General features: G+C 40.3%; 1 pseudogene; it reads left to right on the top strand.

The window, feature by feature from the left end:
* Window positions 1–14,177: 14,177 nt before the first annotated feature.
* Window positions 14,178–14,843, top strand: LOC148861094 (pectinesterase/pectinesterase inhibitor 3 pseudogene; annotated as a pseudogene).
* The last annotated feature ends 5,377 nt before the right edge of the window (window positions 14,844–20,220 follow it).

Below are 20,220 nucleotides of genomic sequence, written 5' to 3'. Positions count from 1 at the left end.
TTGGGTACTTCATAGCTTCAAAATTATTAAATTTAATACTCTCTGTCACATTCGACGAAGAGGGTACCCTCATCCACATCTATTTTGGTCTTGGCCATTTTCATAAATGGCCTGCCTAATAGAAGTGGGGCTGAACTTTCGATCGTTTCCTCCTCCATCTTCAGAATGTAAAAATCAGCTGGGAAAATTAAATCATTAACCTGCACCATTACATTCTCAACAATCCCTTCTGGGAAGGCGTTAGAACGATCAGCTAATTGGATAACAGCTTTAGTTTCCCTTAAAGGACCTAATCTCAAAGCATAGTAAATCGAGTATGGCATGACATTGATAGATGCACCTAAGTCTAGCATGGCATGCTCGATTTGCTTATTGCCAATCGCACAAGGTAGGGTGAACATACCTGGATCAGCATGTTTTTTTGGTAAGGTCCTCTTGATCATGGCTGAAACGTTCTCTCTAACTCTTGAGTCCTGCACCTTGTCTTCTTCTTGTCTTTTATCCACCTTCCTTGGTGAGGTAGGTTCTAGCTGCAGTTCCTTCCCGCTTCTCAGCACCACTGCACTTACATTCTCCTTGGGGTTGACTACCGTTTGTGATGGTAGTTTCTCGGAGCTCTGCACCTCCAACTTGCTAATGGCAGTGGCAAGTTGGCTGATTTGGTTCCCCAAATTCTGAATGCTGGCTCTTGTTTCCTGTTGAAATTGCTGAGTATTAGTAGCTAGAGCCTTAACTATATCTTCTAATGACATACCTGAATTCATGGGTTGGCCTTGCGCTGTGATGGGTGTTGAAAACTGGGGCTGTCGACTGAAAAAATGGGGCTGGTATTGCTGCTGTCCTCCTTGGTTCCCGTAGCTTAGGTTTGGGTGATCTCTCCACCCCGGATTGTAATAATTGGAGTAGGGATCATACTTTCATTGGGGCTGGCCCGGGAATCCTCCTACGGCATTGACTTGCTGCACCGAACCATCTTGCAATGATGGACACATGTCCGTAGGATGGCCAGGAATCGAACAGATACCGCACACCCTGGCAGTTTATACTTGTCCTGCAGCGAGTTTGTCTTACCAAAGCAGTTAGGTCAGAAATCTGATTTTCTAAATTTACATGGCTTACCTCATTAACCCGTCTAATGGTACCGTCTGTCCTAGCACCGAACTGTTGTGAATTTTCAGCCATGTTGGAGATTAACTCCCTGGCTGCATCGACCATACTTCTATCCATGGGCTGCAGCCCTTCGTAGAAGTATTGGATTAACAGTTGTTCGGGTATTTGGTGATGTGGACAGCTAGCAACAAGTTGTTTAAATCTTTCCCAATATTCGTATAGTGTCTCACCACCAAATTGCCGAACTCCACATATTTCTTTTCTTATATTTGCAGCCCGGGATGCAGGAAAATATTTATCTAAGAATATCCTATTCATCTCATCCCATGTGCATATTGAACCGGGAGGAAGAATATACAACCAATCCTTTGCTTTATCTCTTAAAGTAAATGGAAAGGCTATGAGTTTTACCTGGTCCTCGGTCATACCGTGGGGTTTCATGCTTGAACAGACGACATGAAATTCTTTTAGATGTTTGTGAGGGTCCTCACCTGGGAAACCATGAAACAGAGGTAATAATTGAATCAAACCAGATTTGAGTTCAAAGGCTACCTCAAGAGTGGGGTACGTTATGCATAAAGGTTGTTGGTTCATAATTGGTGCAGCCAACTCCCTTAATGTCCTCTCTCTGTCAGCCATTCTTTCTACTTCTTCGAATATGGGAAGATCACAATCTGAATTCACCTTCTTTGGTGAACGATCCTTCCTTTGCTTCGCCTCCTTTCTTAAACGACGGGTGGTCCTCTCAATTTCAGGATTGTACTCGAGTTTACCTTGTTGAGAAGCACGAGTCATAAAACAAAAGAGGTTAACAAGAGGAAGGTAATAGATAAGAAATTAAAGTTGCTCCCCGGCAACGGCGCCAAATTTTTGACGGGTTTGTTGAAGCCCTCAAAATTATTACTAGTCCCACAATAAAATATTTGCAGTAAAAGTGGTTCTAGGTCAAATCCCACAGGGAGCAAATCAGTAATCTCTCAGCCGAATGGACAAAGTAATTGTGTGGGAATATTAAATAACTAAAATTAAAAGAATAACAGACTAAACAAACAAGAAAAAATCAGTCTTACCGAATTCTGGTTCAAGGGTTCGGGTTGAATCGATTGGCCATCGATCCTAGGTAACAATTCAGCATTCTTGCAATTCAAGCATTTAACCTTAGATTTATTAGGATAGCCATAATAAACCTTGTGTTTTCCTAATTCAGTTGACCAAACCCAGCATTCGATCAACACTTATCACCACTCAACTGGGTACGATAGCGTTCCATGTTAAACAATGATAGCATTAAGATTTGTGAAAACAGTTAAACCAAAATAACAATAATTGAGATAGCTGCAATTACTGAATTTTGTTCCATCGATTCTTTTAGGTTGAACCATGTTAAAACATTGGTCAAAGGCTGTCACGAACAATTGACCCAAAAAGATAACAACCTAATTGCTACTTGTACCATTATTCGTGACAATTATGGATCACCGAAATCATGGATAGCAGTAGGAAAATCAACATTAATTCAGTTTGTCAGACTAATTAACATTAACATCCAATAAAAATGTGCACAAGAACCAATGAATACTTGAATTAAAAAGAAAGAAAATAAAGTAACTACAGAACCTCACAATGACACAATCGAACCTCCCCCCTTGAACCAGAAAAAGAAGCTTAGCTGCTCATGATCTGCGCAATCTCCATGCTTTGCTTCTCCATGGCCGAACTGATCTTCTTGAGTTGCTTGATGCTTGATTGCTGGATGATTGAGTGATTTCTAGAGCTGGTTCGCCCCCCTCTTTATATAGCCAAAGGAGAGGGCTGTTTTCCAACTCCTTCTAGGAGATCATCTTATCCTTAGGGAGTTTTGATCTTATCTTGAACTAATCCTATCCTATCTCTTATCTAATGCTTTAATCTCAATCTTCTTATCTCTCTAGGATTACATTCAAAACTTTAGATCTGATAAAACTCTCTCCTTGGAGATTACATTCGAAATTCGGACTCTTAACTCTTGAATTCGAGTTGGGCTGCTTCAAGCTACTTCTGCGAGTTGGGCTTAAGTTGTGAAATGGGCCTGACTGCGAACTTGCTCCGACTTTGGGCTCGTATTCGTACTCGATGCGGGCCGAATCTGTCCAAACCCAAAACATAAAAGTTGTGGGCCTTTCTTTCTTCTTTCTAATGCTTCTTGAATTGTCCAATTCGGTGTCCGGAATTGAGAGTTATGCCCAGATTACTGACTGTCGCCGAAACTGTGCAAAATCAGCCGATTTGTCCTGTTTTCTTCCAATTGCCTTCTTTATTGCCCTGAATCGAAATACAAGAGTAATGAGTCCACTTAAGTGATAAATAAATGTAAAAGAGTGAATATTAGGGGATAAAATTAGGGTTCGTTTTGGTCTCATCAGATGGGCTCGAGGGGTTCACTGGGCTTTCCAGTGAATTCGGTCAGGCCTTGTAACAGAGGCTGAGCCGAACACATGTGGCTGGTGTGTAGATCAATGCTTGGGTGCCACACTATACAAAGAAGCTCAGCTGGGAAGTAGTTTGGAAGACTTTTGAGCACATAACCTTATGGGACCTAAAGCCCATTTTGAACTAGGCTGATTTGATTAGTCATTATTAAGAGGTGAATCTGAGATTAGGATGAGCCCAAAAGCATATCTAATCTATAGATAGGATTAAGAAGAGTCCTAAACCAAATACAGATTTGGATAAGAGGAAACTCTTGATATGATCAAGAAAATATTTCTTAATCATTAAGCAACTAGAAGAAACCCTTATCAAATTACATGAATTTGAACCCTAGGGAGATAGAACACATTTTGTAGTTTTGTGAGATAAGATCTCAAAAACCCTAGAGAAAAGAAAAGCAGTTCACCATCTATTTCTCTAGCTTCCTCCAGTTGTAGCCGCCACCCATCTGTTGTAGTTTGTTTACTCTGCCAAAGAAAGATCAAGAAAAGTTCTAGATATCAGTCTTTCTTGAAAGGTTGATTTGGTTTGGTGCTCATTGTCATCTAGAGGATTCTTGTGAAGGATTCAATGTGTAAGACGCACGCTGCTGGTTCTGAAGGGATAGGATATCCATCATATAGATGCCCAAATCTTGTGGAATGGACTAGGCAAATTTCAAAAATTTCTCCCATCTTTGCAGGGAATTGAATTCCCTATTTTAGAAAAACATATTTTTCTATGATCAATCTTGAACCATTAACCAAACCAGATCTTAACCAAAAGGAGTAAGAGGGAGGATGCACCTGATACAGAGAAACAGTATCTCCCAATGGAGGTGTTCACACCCAAGGAAGGATCCAAAATCTACTCCCACTGAAGATGGCACAATGCAGATTGGAGCAGAATCAGCAATGTTCTTCCAAATGAACTTGACCCTTCACAAGAATCAACAAGATGACTTGTGAATACAGCTCCAATCAATATTTTCCCCAAAAGACTGGTATCAAGATCAAATCTTAATTACTCCTATAGAGAGTAGGAGATTGAACTATTGGAGATGGCGGCTGCAGGAAGGAGGCGGCAAAAGAGTATTCGTAGGGTACATAATACTAATCCCATTAGGAGTTGCTAATCCAAATCATATTCGGATTAGAAGTCCCTTTAAGTGATAAGGGATAACCCTTATCTTATCTGCAGATCAGATCAGCCATCTCCTAATCTAATTAGGAGGCTTCCAAATCTAAATCTTATTTAGATGTTAGACTCTCTAAGTGGATAGGGTCTAGGCCCAATCCTATCAGCTGATCCATCTCAGAATTCGCTCCTTTTTAATTGACTGATCAAATCAGCCTAGTTCGAAATGGGCTTACGACCCATTTAAGGTTATGTACTCACTTAGCCTTCCAAACTGCTACCCAATTGGGCTTCCTTGTATGGCGTGGAACCCAAACATTGATCTACACATCAGCCACATGGGTTCGGCCCAGCCTTTATTACAAGGCCTGGCCGAATACACTGTTATGAATAGTGCACCCCATGAAACCCATCAAATGGGCTCTATGGGCCCAGCACTTACCCTAAGTGGTCCCTGGGCCAAGCCACCTCGTAACACCTAGGGACTATGGGTAGATGCAAGATTATCCCATCAGGTATTATCCTCAATGGTCTTACACTTAACCTCTCAGCCCATAATGATCATACACTGCCCGACAAGAGAAGACCTCTCCCTCGGCTGTAAGGAACAGTGTTGCACTCTCTGCTTATATGGATCCGGGGAATTAAAACCTTTTGCAAATCATTTCAAAACCACAATATATATACTTTTATATCTCATATAAAATATATTTTGCAAAACAAATCTCAACGATTGAAATCAGCTGCCGGTAGTATTGGTTTTCATCAGTGAGAGTGCATCCCCGATCATTACCTTTGTCTGTAAAAGGGGCTGATCTTGTCACTATGATCACCCACTCAAATGAATTCTTAGACTGTCCCAACATTCCAAAGTTTTGACCCCCACTAAGGATCTCACTGATTGGTAAACCAAAGACAGCCCAATCCGACACCTAGTGCAGTATCATAATCGAGTTTAGGGGTTAGGTGTAACTTTTCAGTTTTGCCCATCAATCTCCAAGGTCCAGGGCAATACTGGAAATCTGGTCCAATTTGTAGGTTCAATTAATCCTACACTATATTTGCCTAGGGTCACACCCTGGCAGCTGAGACAGGTCACCCCAACCGTCATGGTGGCACCACAGTGTTAGCCTTGTCAGGATAGGTCTCCCCAAACCGACCCACTGCTGGAGGTGGCGAAGATCGAATCTTGTCATGTTTCTCACTTATCAAGGTTTCTCTCCCTAACTGTTTCTCAACCTCTTGTCTAAACTCTTTGAACTTTTCAAAGGATTCAGACTTGTGTCTCATTAGGTACACGTAACCATATCGTGAGAAATCATCTGTGTAGCTGATGGAATACACGTGTTGATTTCGTGTCCTAACACTAAGGGGACCACATACATCAATATGTATGAGGTCAAATGTGCCTGTACATCTTTCAGGCTTACCGTTAAATGGCCATTTCGTCATCTTGCCTTGTAGGCAAGGCTCACAGGTGGGAGGATCTTCTATAGTTAGAAAATCTAAAGGACCATCCTTTACCAACTTTGTGATTCGGTCAACACCGATGTGGCCAAGTCGATAATGCCACAGACACGTGGGATTAACTCTATCATGGGCTCTCTTCTTGGAGATTTTACCCGACGTAGTTTCGATTATGTTAATTTCTAGAGAAGGATGTAGAACAAAGAGATCATTCTCCAGTTCCCTGTATGCGATGAATCTGTTATTTCTTTTAATAGTAATCATATTACAAAAAAGATAGAATAACCAACTCCACTATTTTGAGACAGAAATCAAATTTCTCCTTAAATTTTGTACATAAAGACAATTTTTAAGTACAATTATTCCTTCTCTAAAAATTAACTCCACGATTCCTATGGCCGCGGCTGCAATAGTTGTAGTAGTCCCCAAGTAGAGAGTGACAACTCCTTCACTCAGCCTTCTACTTACCTTGAACCTACAGTTAGTTACACGCATGAGTTGAAGCCCCAGAGTCAATACACCAGGATTCAGAAGCTACCAATAAATTGGTTTTTATAACACAAGTTTCGAAATTACCTTTCTTGGATTCCAAGTAGGCAGGACAGTTCCTTTTCCAGTGGTCGGTCTTCTTACACATGTGACAGGCATCCGATGCTTTGTCTTTCTTCTGCTTCTTGGGTTTGGCAGCCTTCTTCTAAGGCTTTCTCTTTGCCTTCCTTTTCTTGCCTGATTTGCCAGTTTCAACAAGCATGGCAATGGGCTCATCCTTTTTAATCAATTCTTCGGCCCTTTGCAACATATTGTTGAGTTCCTGTAAGCTGACAATCAGCTTGTCAATGATGTAGTTCATGATGAATGGATTAAAGGATGGAGGCAGAGAGTTGAGAATAGCATCGATCAGTGTTACCAGATCTAGCCCGGATCCAAGAGCCTCCAATTCGTTGATATAACCCATCATCTGGAGACAATGGTTGTGAACTTGTTGGCTCTTGGACATCTGCGTGATCATGAACTATTTCAAGACCTTCTGTTGAGTAGAACGATTTTGTTCTTCATACATTGTCTTGAGACTATCCAATATGTCCTTGGCATGTTCGATCTGATCGAACTGCCTCTGAATTGGATTGTCCAAAGAGGCAATGATATAGCAACGGGAAAGGGAGTTTTTCTCCTCCCATTCTTGGTACTCTCTTCTACGGGCCTCAAGAGCCCTATCTCCCAGACGATCCAGGGCAGGATTCTTGTTGTCGGCATAGTTTGGGCCCTTAAGCTTGTTGTCGTCAAGAAGCTTTGCAAATGATCCATTTGCCATTTTCTAATAAAAGAGAAAACATCTGTCCACAACCTAATTTGATTCATGTTCATTTCAAAGATATGGATTTTAATCTACGTTCCATTTCCATTTATTCATTTCCGAGATTTCCCTTCTTTCTTAGTGATGGAGATTACGGGTTGTCTCTAGAAATGTGGGAAATCACATAGGGTACATGGAGCCAACTGCTTCAGCTGCATAACCCCACAACCTTTCTATGAAGGATCATATCCACTCATCATATGAGTTTTCCCTTTGGCCTCTGTCAGGCAAGGTTCATAGCCATTTTTAGGTAAACCTTTTGTCCAGTGAGTGCTTACCCATCATATTCATGAACGCCAAGGTACCATGAAAGATTTCCCTTTTTCTGGTGAAGCCCCTCCCACATCGGTCTATTATGCCCCTATCATCTTATGAAACAATTAGATAAGCCCAACAGCAAATGGATAGCCCATTTTCTGGTGCGTTTCCTCATTACTGAAGGACCCACCCTCATGCTAATGATGGAAGGCCTTTAGAGAGTTCATCGTATGAATCTCCCAATCACTTGTTATGCCCTAGTTTGATTTAGATCGAACCAAAGTAGCTCCCACTGAGACATGCGGCCCACCACAGAGGGAGGTCATCTAATGACAAAAAGGGACACAATGGCAATGATGTGCATTCAGCCATGGTGTACGCAAGAGCCACTGTCGAATGAGCATGGGCCAAGCACTTATGGCCCATGTACAGAGCACATCACACATCCATACATCTCATGCAGGGATAAATTGATCCAATCAATTAATCATCTGTAAGGCCCATTGGAAGCCCATTTTAAATCCATAATATTAGCCATTAATATTATCTAGGTATATGGGCTAAATTAGGGTTACCCACTTCGGCCCATATAGTTTTAAGTGTTAAGTGGGCTTTTAGCAGTTTTAATTATTTAAAGATGGGCCTTTACAGGTTGGGCCGAATTAACCATTTAATTAAATATCAATCCTCGGGCCCATTAGGGGGAAAATTAGGGCTGACTTTCTGAAGGGATAGGAAATCCATCACATGGACGCCCAAAGATTCCCTTCAACTGGGAATCGAATTTCCCATTTAGAAAATCATGTTTTCAATGATCATTCTTGAAATATAAACTGAACCAGATCTGAACCAAAAGGAGTAGGGAGGGATAATACCTGATACAGAGATGTAGTATCTCCCAATGGAGGTGTTCACGCCCAAGGAAGGTTCCAAAATCTGCTCCCACTAAAGATGGCATAGTGCAGGGTGGAGCAGAATCAACAGTGTTCTTCCAAAAGAACTTGACCCTTCGCAAGAATAAAATGGACGGCTTGTGAATACAACTCCCACCAATATTTTCTCCAAAAGATTGGTATCAAGATCAAATCTAGATTTCTCCCAAGAACTGGAGATCGAACTGCTGTATACGGTGGCTGCAGGAAGGAGGCGGCAAAAGAGTATTTGTAGGGTGCAGAATTCTCTCTTCTAATAATTTCAGCTCTGAAGACAAGGATCTCTGAATTGCATTGCATGTCTAAAGGCTGCTGCCCCCTCTTCCTTTTATAGACTTAAAGGGATCAGCTCCTAATCCCATTAGGAGTTGCTAACCCAAACCATATTTGGATTAGAAGTCCCTTTAAGTGATAAGGATAGCCCTTATCTTATCTACAGATTAGATCAGCCATTTCCAAATCTAATTAGGAAGTTTCCAGATCTAAATCTTATTTAGATCTTGGACTCTCTAAGTAGATAGGGTGTGGGCCTAATCCTATCAGCTGATCCATCTCAGAATTCGCCCCTTAAGTGACTAATCAAATTAGCCTAATTTGAAATGGGCTTAATGCCCATTTAAGGTTATGTATTCATTTAGCCTTTCAAAGTGTTGCCCAGTTGGGCTTCTTTGTATGGCGTGGGACCCAAACATTGATCTACCCATCAGCCTTTGTTACAAGGCCTGGCCGAATACACTGTTATGGACAGCGCACCCCCTAAAACCCTTCAGATGGGCTCTATGGGCCCAACATTTACCCTAAGTGGTCCCTGGGCCAAACCACCTTGTAACACCCAGGGACTATGAGCAGATGCAAGATTAGCCCATCAGGTATTATACTCAATGGTCTTACACTTAACCTCTCAGCCCATAATGATCATACATTGCCCGACAAGAGAGGACCTCTCCCTCGGCTGCAAGAAACAGTGTTGCACTCTCTCTTCTATGGATCCCGGGAATTAAAACTTATTTGCAAACATTTCAAACCATAATATATATTGTTTTATATCTCATATAAAATATATTTTGCAAAACAAATCTCAACGATTGAAATCGGCTGCCGACAGTCTTGGTTTCCATCAGTGAGAGTACATCCCCGATCACTACCTTTGTCCGACAATGGAGCTTATCCTGTCACTATGATCACCCACTCAAATGAATTCTCAGACTGTCCCAACATACCCAGGTTTTGACCCCCGCTAAGGATCTCACTGATAGGTACGTCAAAGACAACCCAATCTGACACCTAGTGCAGTATCATAATCGGGTGTAGGGGTCGGGTGTAACTTTCTAGTTTTGCCCATCAATCTCCAAGGTCCTGGGCAATACTGGAATTCTGGTACAGTTCAAAGATTCAATTAATCCTACACTGTATGTGCCTAGGGTCTCACCCTGGCAGCTGAGACAGGCCACCCCAATCGACTTGGTGGCACCATAGTGTCAGCCTTGTCAGGATAGGTCTCTCCAGACCGACCCACTAGCTGTGAACATTCTAATCTAACATGAGTCTCATTAAGTGTCTAGTTTAAGGGTATTACACAGAAACATACCAAGGGAACATGAATCAAATATGCACTTTTATTCATTTATAATAAACTCATAAAGTACATCATTTTGATTAAAGCTAAGGGCTTACAAAACTATCTAAGTGTACCCTTTCGCCACCAGGCGAGCTTTGAAGGTTTGAACCCTACCATTGGGGCTCTTCTTTCTCTTGTAAATCCATTTGCAACCGATTGCTTTTACCCCAGAGGGTGGATCTACTAGAGTCCAGACTTCATTGGTCTCCATCGAGTCCATCTCTGCTCTCATGGCCTTCACCCACTTCTGGGAGTCTATGACCAACATAGCTTCTGGGTAAGTCACGGGATCCTCCTCACTAGTCAAGGTTTCACTTGTTACTATCCTGGTCATAACCAAAATGGACTGGTGGCCTGGATGCCTGAGTGGATCTTCTAGGTTGGTCACTATCTGGAACTTGTGGGACATCTCCCACTGCTCCTGAGCTCTCCTCATCAAGAACAATTTCCTGATGATGGGTGTCCAGGATGTAATCGGTCTCCAAGAATTGAGCATTTCGACTGTAGAACACTTTTTGCTCACTTGGGCCATAGAATAGGTATCCTACAGAGCCTTTTGGGTAGCCTACAAATAGGCAACGACTGGTCTTGGATTCCAAATTGTCTGAACTCGTTCTTTTAACATGTGCTGGGCAACCCCAAATCTTCAAGTGTCTGACACTTGGTTTCTTTCTGGTCCAAAGTTCATATGGAGTGTTCGGAATCGATTTGGTTGGAACCTGATTTAGCACATAAATCGCAGTCTCTAATGCGTAACCCCAAAATGATGTGGATAACTCTGAGTGTATGAGAAGTGACCAGACCATATCCAATAAGGTCTTATTCCTCCTCTCTAAAACACCATTAAGTTGTGGTGTAGCAGGAGGAGCTAATTGTGATACTATCCCATTGTCCTAACACTCAGGGGACCACATACATCAGTATGTATTAGGTGAAGTGTGCCTATACATCTTTCAGGCTTATCGTTAAATGGCCATTTCGTCATCTTGCCTTGTAGGCAAGGCTCACAGGTGGGAAGATCTTCTATAGTTAAAAAATCCAAAGAACCATCCTTTACAAACCTTGTGATTTGGTCAACCCGATGTGGCCAAGTCGATAATCCCACAGACACGTGGGATTAACTATATCACGGGCTCACTTCATGGGGATTTCAGCCAACGTAGTTTCGGTTATGTTAGTTTCTAGAGAAGGATGTAGAACATAATGACCGTTCTCCAGTTCTCTATATGTGATGAATCTGTTATTTCTTCTAATAGTAATCGTATTACTAAAGAAGACAGAATAACCATCTGCACATAGTTTTGAAACAAAAATCAAACTTCTCCATAAATTTTGTACATAAAGACAATCTTTCAGTACAATTATTCATTCTCTAAAAATTAACTCCACGGTTCCTATTGCCACAGCTACAATAATTGCAGTAGTCCCCAAGTAGAGTGTAACTTCTCCTTCACTCAGTCTTCTGCTTACCTTGAACATCTGCAGTGAGTTACATGCATGAGTTGAAGCCATGGAGTCAATACACCAGGACGTAGAAGCTACCAATAAATTGGTTTCTATAACATAAGATTCGAAAATACCTTTCTTGGATTCTAGGTAGGCAGGACTGTTCCTTTTCCTGTGGTCGGTCTTCTTTGCAAAAGTGACAGGCATCCGATGCTTTGTCTTTGTTCTGCTTCTTACCCTTAGTGGCTTTCTTCTGAGGCTTCTTTCCCTTCCTCTTTCTTTTGCCTGTTTTGCTAGCTTCAACAAGCATAGCCATAGGCTCATCCTTTCTAATAAGTTCTTTGGCTCTTTGCAACATATTGCTAAGCTCTTGCAAGCTGACATTGAGGTTGTTCATGTTATAGTTCATGATGAACGGATTAAAGGAAGGAGGCAAAGAATTAAGGATAGCATCTATTTGGGTCGCAAGGTCCAGCCCGGATCCAAGAGCCTCCATTTCGTTGATGTATCCCATCATCCAAAGACAATGATTGTGAATTTGTTGGCCCATGGACATTTGTGCAGTCATGAACTATTTCAAGACCTTTTGTCGAGTAGAATGATTCTGCTCTTCAAACATCATCCTGAGACTGTCCAATATGTCCTTGGTGAGTTCATCTGATCGAACTACCTCTGTAATGGGTTGTCCAAGGCGACAATGATGTATCACCGGGCAAGGGAGTTTTTCTCCTCCCATTCCTAATAGTCTCTCTTTCGGACCTCAGAAGCCCTATCACCCGGACACTCCGGGGCAGGATTCTTTGCCACTTTGTCCAACTTTTCAGAAGCTAGGACCTGCATAAGGTTCCTGTACCAATCGGCATAGTTTGGGCCCTTAAGCTTGTTGTCGTCAAGAAGCTTTGCAAATGATCCATTTGTCATTTTTTGATAAAAGAGCAAACATCAGTCCACAACCTTATTTGATTCATGTTCATTTCATAGATATGGATTTTAATCTATGATCCATTTCCATTTATTCATCTCTGTGATTTCCCTCCTTTCGCAGTGATGGAGACTACGGGTTGTCTCTAGAAAAGTGGGAAATCACATAGGGTGCATGGAGCCATCTGTTTCAACTGCATAACCCCATCACCTTTCTATGGAGGATCATATCCACTCATCATATGAGTTTTTCCTTTGGTCTTTGTCAGACAAGTTTCAGAGCCATTTTCAAGTAAACCTTTCTATCCAATGAGTGCTCACCCATCATGTTCTTGAATGCCAAGGTACCGTGAGAGAGTTCCCATTTTCTGGTGAAGCCCCTCCCACATTGGTCTATGACGCCCCTATTATCTTATGAAACACTTAGACAAGCCCAACAGCAAATTGATAGCCCATTTTATGGTGCATTTCCTCATTACTGAAGGACCCATCATCATGCTAATGATGATTTTCTAAATCACGTGCACTCATATTAGCTAGAGGGAATAGTTAATTATGCCCTAGTTTGATTTAGGTCAAACCAAAGTGGCTCCCACTGACTTTCATAAAGTTAGATTTCGGTGGGCCTTAAATCGGCTAGGGTTTGATCTTTAATTAAATCTTTAATTCAAGAAAATAATCTAAAATTAAATTATTGATAAAAGAAAATCAAGAATCAGTTAAATAAGGCTGTTCGCACACTCCATCCTGCAAAACAGAAGTTAGATCATAAATTGCAAATCACAAACTGCAAATCACAGATAGCGAATGCCCCATCTACGAAATCTCCATCTCTCCGAAATCTCCCTTTCTACGCTGCCATCTTCGATCCAAAATAAAATTAAATAGAAATCCTATTTCTATTAATAATTACATCAGATCGAATGCCTATACATTGAGTCTAAAAATAAAAAAAAAAATTATTTACAGACCAAATGTAATAAATAAATCAAGAAACTACAAATCTTGTAGTTCTTCCTACGCAAATCAAGAATTCGATCTCCTCTTGTACGAACAGCCCATAAATCAAGAAAATCATATAGAACTATTCTAAACAATAATCAGATTTATAAAAAATTAATTTCAAATTATTTGCCCATCAATTTTGGGAACAAATTCCCCAAAACCCATATCTGCGCAAATTGGGTAGAACGTCTTCTCCCTATTTGCGCAGGTTCAAATTGGAAACAGAAAGGTTCAAGATTTGAACCATGGCTCTGATACCACTGAAGGGATAGGAAATCCATCACATGGACGCCCAAAGAAGAGCTATGCTACAGGCACCTCCACATTTCGAACTGCCTCATTTTGTATGTTGGACCTAATCAACCTAACATTTCATTTCCTTTTATCCTTTCATTATTATTGCTTGATTCTAACAAAGTCCATTATATAATTATTTATTCCTACTATAGCTGTTATTAGAGATGGATTCATCACCAAGTCGATGGGATTCGAAAACACAGCCGGTCCCCAAGGGCACCAAGCAGTGGTGCTTCGCGTCCAAGGTGATAAGGCGGCTTTCTTCAATTGCAAAATGGATGGATACCAAGACACCTTGTATGTCCAAGCCTTTCGCCAATTCTATCAGAACGGTGTCGTTTCCGGCACCATTGACTTCATATTCGGTAACGCGAAAGTAGTGATGCACGACTGTGTAATCATTGTTAGAGGGCCTATGGAATACCAGCAAAACACAGTAACAACACAAGGAAAGAAATTCCCGGATGAGGTAACTGGTATTGTGATCCAAAATTGCAATATCATCCCAGATCAACAGCTCTCCGTTGACAAGTTAAAGATCCCTTCATTCTTGGGCCGCCCATGGAAAAAATATGCAACGACAATTATCATGGAATCTGCCATTGGTGATTTCATAAGACCTGAAGGGTGGATGCCATGGAATGGCACCTTTGCACTTGATACTTTGTTATATGCTGAGTATAACAACTGTGGTCCAGGTGCTAATACCGCCCAAAGGGTCAAATGGAAGGGATTCAAGGTCATCACCGATAGGAATGAGGCTCTTCGTTTTACTGCTAGACCATTCCTTCTAGGGAACGAGTGGTTGAAAGACACCGGAGCACCTTTCATTCTTGGATTGAAGTACTAATCCAAGTAGATTTCACTTGACAAAAGGCAACAGACAGGAATAGAATGAGATGTTGGAAATACAATTTCCTTTTGCTCATTTGAAGCCATCTGTATCTTCTGTTAGTTTCTTTAATCAATAAAGTGAGATTTTTGTTAGAGGTAATCTTGTTGTTTCTAGTTTGTGTGTTTTTATTTTATCTTATTTTTTTCTAAAGGTTACATTGTAGGGAATTCACTTGGTGAGTAAGACCCATAACGGGAGATCTAAATCACTCCATTTGTAACCTAGGAGGTCCCAGTGGACTTTGGTCTTTGGCAATTAACTTGATGATTGGCACATAGATTGTTAATAGTTAAGTATCAACTATTAGGATGAGACTTCGAGCAGCCATCTGCATCTTACGCACATTGATTTTTATCCAACTGGGTTTTATTCATCATAGGGTTTATTAAACACTATTAATGAATTTTGAATCACTAAGATGCAAATAATTTTTTGTCCTATTGGACATACGGGATATTGAGTGTTGGAGTATCATGACCGGTCACCTTGTATTTCCAAGCCTTTCACCAATTCTATCAGAACTGTGTCGTTTCCAGCCCCATTGACTTCATATTTGGTAACACGAAAGCAGTGATGCAAGATGTCAAATCATCGTTAGAAGGCCTATGAACAACCAGCAAAACACAGTAACAGTACAAGGAAATGAGTGGTTACTTTGCACTGGTTACTTTGTTCTATGCTGAGTATAACAACCGTGGTCCAGGTGCTAATACCGCCAGAAGAGTCAAATGGAAGTGTTTCAAGGTCATCATCAATAGGGATAAGGCTCTTCGCTTCACTACCTGACTATTCATTCTAGGAAATGAGTGGTTCACTAAAACAAAATCGGTATATAGCATCAGAATTCTTAGTAGCACTAATAAAAATGCCACTATATATTCATTTTTAAGTAGCGAATAGTGAAGGCTGCTGCTATATGATGTGTGGCTCATTGTGACATTAGCAAATGAACTATCCGTTCAAGTAATAAAGTAGTGAGTGAAGCATCGTTCCCATGAGGATTTAGGAAACAATTACCAATATTAAATTGGGTACTTTTTATCTGATTAACAAATAAATCAAAACTTAAATGAAAGATAAAAATCCTAAACTAAAATCTATCTAAATCATTGGCCCAATTGCCTTCAAATCAGGTTAGAAGAATAAGCAGTAAATGATAATCTCAGAATTCAGCAATCTATCAATTTGAATCATTCGAATAAATCATGATTGAGCCTTGGTTTGGTGAAACTCCAAGGTCATGAATAGCCTCTCTCAAGCACATGTTCATCCTATGCATGAGTGACGATTCTTTTATCTCTAACAAGAATCTAATCCCCATGCATGCATTTCTTCAAACACTTTTAAGCCATCAATTAAAATATGAAATGATCACCAACTGAATTGTGCAAGTTATCTCTAAATCACTGGCCCAATTGCCTTCAAATCAGGTTAGAAGAATAAGCAGTAAATGATAATCTCAGAATTCAGCAATCTATCAATTTGAATCATTCGAATAAATCATGATTGAGCCTTGGTTTGGTGAAACTCCACTGTCATGAATAGCTTCTTTCAAGCACATGTTCATCGTATGCATGAGTGACGATTCTTCTATCTCTAACAAGAATCTAATCCCCATGCATGCATTTCTTCAAACACTTCTAAGGCATCAATTAAAATCTAAAATGATCACCAACTGAATTGTGCAAGTTATCTCTAACCTTGCACTCAATTTAGTTCTTGAATAGTATATCTGAATTTCTAGAGTCTCTCTCAAGCACTCTAGGAATTCCAAGCTTTAAATCCATTTGGCCAATCTGAATTCTCTTTCAAGCAATTCAGATCTTGCAATCTCAGATCTGAAGATCTGAGTTTGGAAGGTTAATTGGCCGAATTAATCTACAATTTAACCCCTATTCAAGAAACTTCAAGTAAAATTCATAACATTTGAATGAATCAAAAAGAATTTGATTGTTGAACTAAAATTTTACAAGCTGAAATACATCAAAAAAGAATGGAAGAAGGAGAAAGAGGAAAGAAAATATAACGAAGAAACAGAATTCAAATTAAAGGAGAATGAAACTACAATTGAGTTATTACAAAAGAACTTTGAATCACAAACCCCAATTTTGAACTCACCTTCTTCTTCTTCTTGCTTGCTTGACTTGAACTTCCTTTAGCTCTTCTTCTTCTTCTTCCTTGCCCCTAGCCTTCTTCTCTTCTTTTCTCTCAAGGTGGCCGAACCTCTAAGAGTGGGAGAGCCTTCCTCTCAAGCAATTGAACACCTCTCCCCCCTCCTAGTGGTCTTCCTATATAGTTTTTCAAGGGGGCTCTTGCTCCTTCTTGAAGCCTCTAGAATGGGGTGTATTACACCCATTTCTTGAACTTTCTAGAGCTCTCTTGAAAGCTTCCTAAGGGCTGCTATTTGGGCTGCACTTAGGATCTCTCTTAGCACATGATAACTATACTTTGAGCTACTCTTTTGGGCTGAGAATGGGCCTTCTTTGCTATGCTGAATTCTACTCTTAGCTTGGCTTTCTTTTCTTGGGTTTTCTCAAGGAATCCACTTGCTCTTCTTGAGCCGAAGTACTCTCTCTTGCTTCCACAACTGGGCTGGGCTGAAATTGGTCTTTTTGAACGTTCTTTTCTTGCCCTTTTCCTTCCTTTTCTTGGATTAATTATCCCTAAAACTTATTCTTGCATTAAGCTAAATTAAGGCAAAAATTATTAAAACTGACATAAAAATCCATGCTATAGTCCTCAAAAATTATAGATAAATTGTAGGTTCATCAAATACCCCCACACTTAAGCTTTTGCTTGTCCTCAACCAAAGACATCAGCCATAAACTGAACATTCCCCCCCTTCTGTTCTCACCATTTACCTGGTGAACTTTTTAAGATAGAAATACATTGAGTAGTCGAGGAATTTTTGTAAATGCTTAGCTCTTATTCTTGTAAATTACCATTTAACATATGTATAAGATCCAAGGAATGGAACATATGAATTTCATCATAGTCTAGCCTTCACTCCTAATTCACATATAAATCAGCTCCTTAATTGTCAATGTTAATAATCAAATTTCACTAAGTTTCACATCTGTAAATAAATCTTAATGAGAGTTCAACTTTAGAGTGCCCCTTTGAACCTCAGTTGTCACCACAATTACTTATTTCTAAGGGTGAGTGTATCTTATGCTCCATCTCACCCTTTTCTTCTTCTTTTTTCCAGTGTGAGTGCATTTTATGCTCCATCTCACACACTTTTCTCTTCTCCATCTTTTTTTTTTTTGGTGTGAGTGCATCTTATGCTCCATCTCACACTAGTCACTTACTTAAGGTAGGTAAATAGGACTCAGCTGCTAGTTTTACTATTCAGCTCAAAATAGTGGAGTTAATTTGGGCTTTTGCCCTTCTTTGCAATTATTGAACCTCAAGAATCAGCACTTCAGATGTGCACTAGCTCTCTTGACCATTAACCATGAAATCAAGGGCTTCCATACACATGAAGATAGTTAGGGATAGTCATGCTGAAAAGCATATTCAACTCCCCTTTTCTAATGCATATATCAAATTGGGTCATTCACAAGAATAAAAACTTAACAAGTACATCAGTCTCCCTCAACTCATTAAATTCCTTCTTAAAAATCATCAAATAAATAGTAATGAACTTGACGGGTTCTAGTCTTTTTTGGTTGTCATTGCCTACATATGTGTGTTGGGGTGAATGAGGTGCATGGTTTCAGCCCCCATACCCTAGCCTCGGGCTCACTTCCCCACACTTAAGATGAACATTGTCCTCAATGTTTGTAGTGTTAGGGAGTCACTCTTTCTAGAGCAAACTGAAGAAAAGAAAAGGATGAATAGTGTCCTTAAAGAATTGGAATTTTGAGAAGAAGATCTTTATTTTGTTAACTAATATGCTAAAAGGGTAAATGACAAAGAGATGCCTTAACCTGTTCTAGATCAAGCAAAGAAGATTATTGGTTATCAAGATAAACAGTGGATGGAGGGGGTACAGTACCTCCCATTAAATATAGTTTCAGGTGCCGACCATTTACTTTAAATGTGCCATAAACCGGGTGGATGATTTCTATAGCTCCATGGGGAAAAACCTGTGAAATGGTAAAGGGTCCAGATCACCTGGATCTCAGCTTACCCGGAAACAAGTGGAGACGGGAATTATATAACAATACCTGTTGGCCTACATAAAAGTCTCGTCTCAGCAAGTTCTTATCATGCCAGTTTTTGGTTCTTTCTTTATAAACTTTGGCATTATCATAGGCAGTCTGAATCCATCCAATTCATTCAATTGTAACCACCTTTTAGTCCCTGTGGCCTGAATGTCAAAATTTAAAAATTTAAGAGCCCAATAGGCCTTGTGTTCTAATTCAACTGGTAAATGGCATGCTTTACCAAAGACCAATCTGTAGGGGAACATGCCAATGGGTGTCTTAAATGCAATTCTGTATGCCCACAATGCATCATCTAATTTGATGGACCAATCTTTTCTGGCAGATGCTACGGTCTTTTTCAGAACTCTTTTGAGTTCCCTGTTAGCCAACTCCACTTGGCCACTAGTTTGAGGGTGATAAGGGGTAGGTAATTTATGTATAATTCTATATTTTTGCATTAACCTCTCTAATTGGCTATTGCATAAGTGAGTTCTCCTATCACTAATTATGGCTCACAAAGTGCCAAATCGGGAGAATAGCTTCTTTATGAAGTGTACCACCCTCCTTGAGTCATTTGTGGGTAAAGCCATGGCTTCTACCCATTTGGATACATAGTCAACTGCAATGAGGATGTACTTATTACCAAAAGAATTCGGGAAAGGTCCCAAGAAATCTATACCTCAAACATCAAAGATTTCATATATCAAGATATTGGAAAGGGGCATTTCATTCCATCGGGAAATGTTTCCCGATCTTTGGCATTTGTCACATGTGGACACATACCTATGGGCATCTTTGAAAAGTGTGGGCCAATAGAAACCTGATTGCAAAATCTTGGCTGCAGTGCGGCTTGCTCCAAAATGACATTCTGCTTCTTTATCATGGCAAAAGTGGAGTACTGACTCCATCTCCTCCTCGGTGACACATCTCCTTACGATCTGATCTGCACACAATTTATACAAAAATGGTTCCTCCCATAGATAGTATTTTACATTAGAAAAGAATTTCTTTTTCTATTGATATGAAAGGTTAGGAGGAAGGACTTGTGCAGCTAGATAATTAGCAAAATCAGCATACCAAGGAGATGAGTATTCCTGGATTGAGTACAGCTGTTCATCTGGAATTTCCTCCCGAATCTTTCTAGTTATTTCCTCTTTTGAGCTTACCTTGTCTAACCGGGA

This window comes from Nelumbo lutea, chromosome 4, assembly GCF_056320005.1.
Source record: "Nelumbo lutea isolate HS-2025 chromosome 4, American lotus-T2T, whole genome shotgun sequence".
Classification (NCBI taxonomy): Eukaryota; Viridiplantae; Streptophyta; class Magnoliopsida; order Proteales; family Nelumbonaceae; genus Nelumbo; species Nelumbo lutea.
The sequence above is the reverse complement of the archived record's forward strand: the minus strand, read 5'-3'. Positions and strand labels throughout refer to the sequence as shown.